The sequence below is a fragment of the Hemiscyllium ocellatum genome, chromosome 20 (assembly GCF_020745735.1).
Source record: "Hemiscyllium ocellatum isolate sHemOce1 chromosome 20, sHemOce1.pat.X.cur, whole genome shotgun sequence".
Taxonomy (NCBI): domain Eukaryota; kingdom Metazoa; phylum Chordata; class Chondrichthyes; order Orectolobiformes; family Hemiscylliidae; genus Hemiscyllium; species Hemiscyllium ocellatum.
The window spans coordinates 746,226-753,193 of NC_083420.1; positions in this window are offsets into that span (position 1 = coordinate 746,226).

Below are 6,968 nucleotides of genomic sequence, written 5' to 3' on the forward strand. Positions count from 1 at the left end.
GATGTTCAAAATTCCAATCTTGGAGAAACTGCAGGTTCTTGTGCAGACTGGACAGTAACCAATTTTAAACAGAGCATTTTCATCACTGCTGCTTTGTTCCTCCTTTTCTGAAGGTATACATTGCACTGGTTTGTGCCAAATATTGATTAAACATTATTCTCTTCAATCCCACTGCCATTAGTCTCAGCTCCCTACATTGCATTGGTTTCTCAGATACTGTATTTTTGCTATTAATTCTGTCACCCTCAGGATTTGTTAAAATGTTGCCTTTTAGAAGTACATTTGAGCTAGAACTCTGCTTTAAATCCTAGTTTCTGTGATGATGATTGAAACATTTCAGTGGGTCACACAGAGATTTGTTGTTTATATCCTAAAACCGGAAGTGTAATTTAAATCTTCAATTCTAAATTAGTTGTAATTTGCTTCTTAAAAATGAGCAATTCCATTTAGGTAAAAAATCCCATCAAATATTTAAAATTTCCTGTTTCTCGAGACTTAGCCCAGATTTGAATTAGTGCTACTTTTAAAATGCTAATTCAAACATTGAGATGGTTGGTCCAAGGCTTCTTTCTGATCAGACATTCTCTGTGCTCGGAGTCCAGAGGAGGTTTACACGAATGATCCTGGGGATGAAGGCTTGTCATATGAGGAGCAGATGGGGACTCTGGGCTTGTACTCGATGAAGTTTAGAAGGATGAGGGGGATCTGCTCGAAACTTAAAAAGTACTAAGAGGCCTGAATAGAGAGAAAGTGGAAAAGATATTTCCACTCATAGGAGAGCCGAAGACCGGGGAGCACAACCTCTGAGTGAATGGATGACCCTTGAGAACTGAGATGAGAGATTTCCTCAGCCTGAGGATAGTGAATCTCTGCAACTGATAACTACAGAGGACTGTGGAGGCCAAGTGACTGAATATATTGAAGACAAAGATAAGTAGGTTTTTGATTTAGTAGGGGGATCAAAGATTAGCAGGGGAATGGTATTGAGAAAAATATCAGCCATGATCGAACGGTGGAGCAAAGTCAATGCCAAATGGCCTAATTCTGCTCCTTTACGTTATGGTCTTTTTCTAAGGATATAGTTGCAGTTAGTAATGTAAGGTTGCTGAACTATGTAGAAATCATGATGAAACCTAGTACTGTTATCACCAAATGTCACTCTTTGCAGAACAGATTAGTGAGTAGCAGTCAGGTTGAGGAGCCCTGTCTTCAGTTAATAGAACATGGAATGTTACAGCACAGTACAGGCCCTTCAGCCCTCGATGTTGTGCTGACCTGTGAGAATAATCTGCCCATCTAACCGATACCGTTCCATTATTATCCAGATGTATGTCCAAGCCAATTTAAATACCCTAATGTTGGTGAGTCTACTACTGTTGCAGGCAGGCCGTTGCATGCCCCTAAAGAAACTACCCCGATATCTGTCCTAAATCTATCACCCTTCAAGGCTCTGTTCCCTTGTGTTGGACTTCACCATCTGAGGAAAAAGACTCTCACTGTCCACCCTATCTAACCCTCTGACTATGTTAAACGCCTTAATTAAATCACCTCTCAACTTTCTGCAATGAAAACCGCCTCAGTTCCTTCAACCTTTCCTCATAAGACCTTCCCTCCATACCAGATGACATCCTGGTAAATCTCCTCTGAATCCTTTCCAAAGCTTCCACATCCTTCCTATACTATGACCACCAGATTGGATGCAATAGTCCAGGGATTCAGGGATACTTTTTAAGGGATTTATGCACCTGGACACAGAGATCTCTGTTCATCTACACTGCCAAGAACTTTACTATTAGCCCAGTACTTGACATTCCTGTTACTTCTTCCGAAGTGAACGACCTCACACTTTTCCGCATTAAACTCCATTGCCATTTCTCAGTCCAGCTCTGCATCTTATCTGTGTCCCTGTGTAACCCACAACATCCTTCCCTACTATCCACATCTGGCTACTTTAGTGTCATCCACAAATTTACTAACCCATCCTTCTACGCCCGCATCCAGGTCATTTATAAAAATGATAAACAAATAGCAGTGTTCCCAAAACAGATCATTGTGGCACACCTCTGGTAACTGAGCTCCAGGATGAACACTTCCCATCAACCACCACCCACTGTCTTCTTTCAGCTCGCCAATTCCTGATCTAAATTGTAAATCACCTTCAATCCCGAAACTCTGTATTTTGTGCAATAGCCTACCATGTGGAACCTTGTCAAATGCCTTACTGAAGTCCATGTACACCACATCAACCGCTTTACCTTCGTCCACCTGTTTTGTCACCTTCTCTAAGAACTCAATAAGATTGGTGAGGCACAACCTACCCTTCACAAATCCGTGTTGAATATCCCTAATCAAGTTATTCCTTTCTAGATAATTATAAATCCTATCCCTTATAACCCTTTCCAACACCTTACCCATAACTGAAATAAGGCTCACTGTTCTATAATTACTACGGTTGTCCCAACTCACCTGCTTAAACAAGGGAACAACATTTACTATCCTCCAGTTCTCTGGCTCTACTGCTCCCTGGCTTCCCAGAGAATCCGAGGATAAATTCCAACCGGCCCAGGGGTCTTACCTATTTTCAGATCTTCCAAAATTGCTAAAATCTCCTCTTTATCAACCGCAATCCCATCTAATCTTGGAGCCTGCATCTGTGTCTGTATTCTCACTAACATTGCCCTTTTCCATTGTGAACACCGATGAAAAGTATTCATTAAGCACTTCCTCTGTCCTCCGATTCCACACACGACTTCCCACTACTATCTTTTGATTAGCCCGAATCTTATTCTCGTCAATCTTTTATTCCTGCTATATCTATAGAAGGCCTTAGGGTTTTCCTTGATCCTATCTACCAACAACTTCTCATGTCCCTTCCTGGCTCTTCTTAGCACTCTCTTTAGATCTTTTGTGGCTAACTTATAACTCAGGCCCCCTAACTGAGCCTTCATGCCTCATCCTCACATAAGCCGCCTTCTTTCTCTTGACAAGAGCTTCAACTTCTTTCGTAAACCATGGCTCCCTCTCCTGACAACTACCTCCCTGCCTGATAGATATATACTTATCAAGGACCCACAGTAGCTGTTCTTTGAATTAGCTCCAGATTTCAAGTTTGTCCATCCCCTGTAGTTTCCTTCCCCATCCTATGCATCCTAAATCTTGCCTAATTGCATCATAATTGCCTTTCCCCCAGTTATACCTCTTTCCCCGTAGTATATTTCTATCTCTGCCCATTGCCATTGTAAACATAACCGAATTGTTAAAAATCACGCAACACCAGGTTATAGTCCAACAAGTTCAATTGGAAGCACTAGCTTTCGGAGCGCTGCTGAAATTTTGTGATTTTTAACTTTGTACACCCCAGTCCAACACTGGCATCTTCAAATCATGATAACTGAATTGTGGTCACTATCACCAAAGTGTTCATCCATGTCCAAATCTAACAGCTGGCCGGGTTCATTCCCCAGTACCAAGTCCAATATGGCATCAGCCCTTGTTGGCTTGTCTACGTACTGCGTCAGAAAAGCCTCCTGCACACACTGAACAAAAACTGACCCACCTCAACTACTTGAAATACAATATTCCCAGTCGATAGTGGAGAAGTTGAAGTCCCCCATAACAACTACCCTTTTACTCTTGCTCCTGTAGAGAATCACCTTTGCTATCCTTTCCTCTACATCTCTGGAACAAGTCAGAGGTCGACAGAAGAACTCCCAACAGGGTGACCTCCCCTTTCCTGTTTCTAACCTCAGGCCAAACTATCTCAATGGATGAGTCCTCAAACATTATCTCAACTGCTGTAATACTAACAATGCCACACCTCCTTTTCCCATCATCTCTTTTCTTACTGAAATATTTAAATCCTGGAATCTGCAAGAACCATTCCTGTCCCTCCTCTAGCCATGTCTCTGAAATGGCCACCATATCAAAATCCCAGGTTCTTTTCCTTCACTTCATTTGGGATGCCTCTACACTAAAAATGTTTTTTTTTTCTCTGATTAGCACTTGTTGTTTGTTTAATACAGTTGTTTCTTTGTGAATCCAAAGTGTTTTTTACACCAGCCTCTTATTTTCTACAATTTGCATGTATCAATTACAACCTATTTTCATGATTTGGAGATGCCGGTATTGGACTGGGATGTATAAAGTTAAAAATCACACAACACCAGGTTATAGTCCAACAGCTTTAATTGGAAGCTAGTGTGCTTCCAACTAAACCTGTTCGACTATAATCTGGTGTTGTGTGATTTTTAAATCTATTTTCTTGTACTGAACACATTGTGGGTCAGGTAGTGCTGTGGAACCTGATATCATTGTCTCCCATCACGGTGATATGTTGGCAATTATTTGCTGAAAATTGATAATTTTAGGTTACAATCTTATAGAAGAATATGGCACAGGGACATAACATTTGACCAAATGAGTTGCAATCTCATGATTTGTCTCCATGAGTTGAGTCCTTCTGTGCTTCTAACTTTCTGCACTACTAGATATTATTTTCTCAACTTCTAATTCCCTTGCAAAAGAAATTATTTCCTTTAATTCAGAGTTTGTGACAGAATTCCATCATCTAACAACATTGTGGTCTTTCTCAGCAGCATTTAATTCGTTTTCCATTTTTGAACATTGTGACTGATGCTTTTTTAATAAAATATTGTCAATACATATTTATTGTAAGATTCAAAAACCACTGCTTCTCAATCCTTTCTTTCGAACACATGCTTTTTTTTAAGGTGGGGCTGAGGTTGTGACACATGTCCTTTGTTGCTGTGCTAACTCAGGGGTAAATGTGGAGGAATGGGTTCAGATGGGATACTCTTCAGAGGGTCAGTATGGACTTGTTGGTCCGAAAGGCCTGTTTCCATACTATAAGGATTCTATGAACTGTCTGTGTCTAAACTTCAAAGTTTTAAAGCAATATTGGAGTTGCATAAAATTATTGAAATTAACTACTTACAAATATTGACAGTTTTAAAAATTGAGGGTGGTGGTGTTGGGACTAAATTTTCTTTACGAACACATCTTCCAATAATTTTACACGCTGCTCTATGTTGCATTTCTATTTAATACATAGTGCCAGACTATCCATACAAATGCCTGGTCTATAATATGATATAAGCAGAAGTGGGTACTGCAGATGCTGGAGATGAGAGTGAAGATTAGAGTGGTGCTGGAAAAGCACAGTAGGTCAGGCAGCATCCGAGGAGCAGGAAAATCATATGGGCTTTTGACCAAAACGTCAATTTTTCTGCTCCTTCGATACTGCCTGACCTGCTGTGCTTTTCCAGCACCACTCTAATATGATATGTCTAATATACAAAGAGCAGAGGACTGAATAAATGCTGGGATTACTCAATCTGGAAGTTTATTTTTATTTTTCATTCAGTAATGGACTGTGGACTTAGTTCAGTTTGAGCTTGCATCATTGCAAACATGTGGAATTCTAAACATAAAGCCAAATGGCTGAAGTCCCAAGGCACCGACAATAGTTCAACTGAAAATTACTCTGGATTTCCACCCTTTATTTCCTCTTGAATGTCTTTGTTTTAATCTTGCAGGTTGCAGTGGCCAGCTGCAGTTTATGGTGTTTCTTTTGACCATCACCTGGTTAACTGCTTGTAATTCTCAGTATGCTAGTGATGAATATTGTTTTTTAAAAAACAGCAGAAAATTTGGTAATGCAAAACCGGAATTGGCCTTGACATGATGATAGGTGGCATGCTGTCTTCCAGTGAGTTTCCTACTTTAGCAGGTGTCGGGTCACATTTGTACAGTGCCTTTGATATGCAAAATCATGCCAGGCTCTTCTTAAAGGTATCAGAAATACATGAACATCAAGCTGAAGGGTCAGTTGGACCTGGAACGTTAATTAAGCTCTCTCCCCACCAGATCTGGTGAGTTTTTCCAACAATTTCTGATTTTGTTTCTGATTTCCAGCTTCCAGCTTTGAAGAAAACGTGGCAAGCAAGGAAATCACTGTCATCAACAAATGTTTGAATCTCAAACTAACATTGGCATAAATGACAATTTTAGCAGTTGGACTGAAAGAGGGATCCTGGTGAACAATATTAAAGAAGTGAAAAGACATTTTGGTGATGGAGAGGTTACAAGAATAGGTTTGGAATTCCAGCTCAGGATGATATTCAATACTTTACTTATTCACAGGATATAGACATTTATCCCTAGTTGCCCTCGGTAGTGGTGAGCTACATTCTTGAACCACTTCCCTACTAACCAGTTCTGCCACCTTCAGGGATCTGTGGACAAGCACCCCAAGGTCACAGTGTTCGTCTGAGTTTTCTAATGTCCTGTTATCCACTAAATATTTCCTTGTCACTTCTTCCATCACCCCTCATGTGTTATCCCAACTCTGATGCAGAACAATTCTAGGTGGTCAGAAACCTAAAAAAGTTAAACTAGCTTAGCAATCTGCATCCCATCTGAGTGGTACAACCTTCCTGATAGGAGAATTGACATTAATGAATAAATTAGATACTAGTCACTGCCATGTTAGGTTGGTTAGTAGTGGGTTCAAACCCCACTCCAGGTTCATTCAATTATTTCTCATTTTATCTCATCTTGACACCATCCAGGAGCTCCGCACATACATTCAGGACATCAGCCAAGCCTTCCATCTTCTCCATGACTTTTGTTTCCCCAGCCTTCACCATGGAAATCCAGTCCCTATAAGTGTCCATGTGTCATGGCAAAGGCTTCCAAGTCCTCCATTTCTTCCTCTCCCAACGACCCAACTAGTTACCCCTCAATTGACACACTCATTTGATTGGCGAAACCAGTTCTCACTCTGAACTGCTCCTTCTCATCCTCCAACTTCCTTCAGGCCAAAGGGGTAGCCATGGGCACCCACATCGGCCCAGTCTCTTCATCGGATAACTGGAACAGTCCATCTTCCGCAGTTACACTGGCTCCATTCCCCAGCTTTTCCTCGGCTACATTGATGACAGTAACAG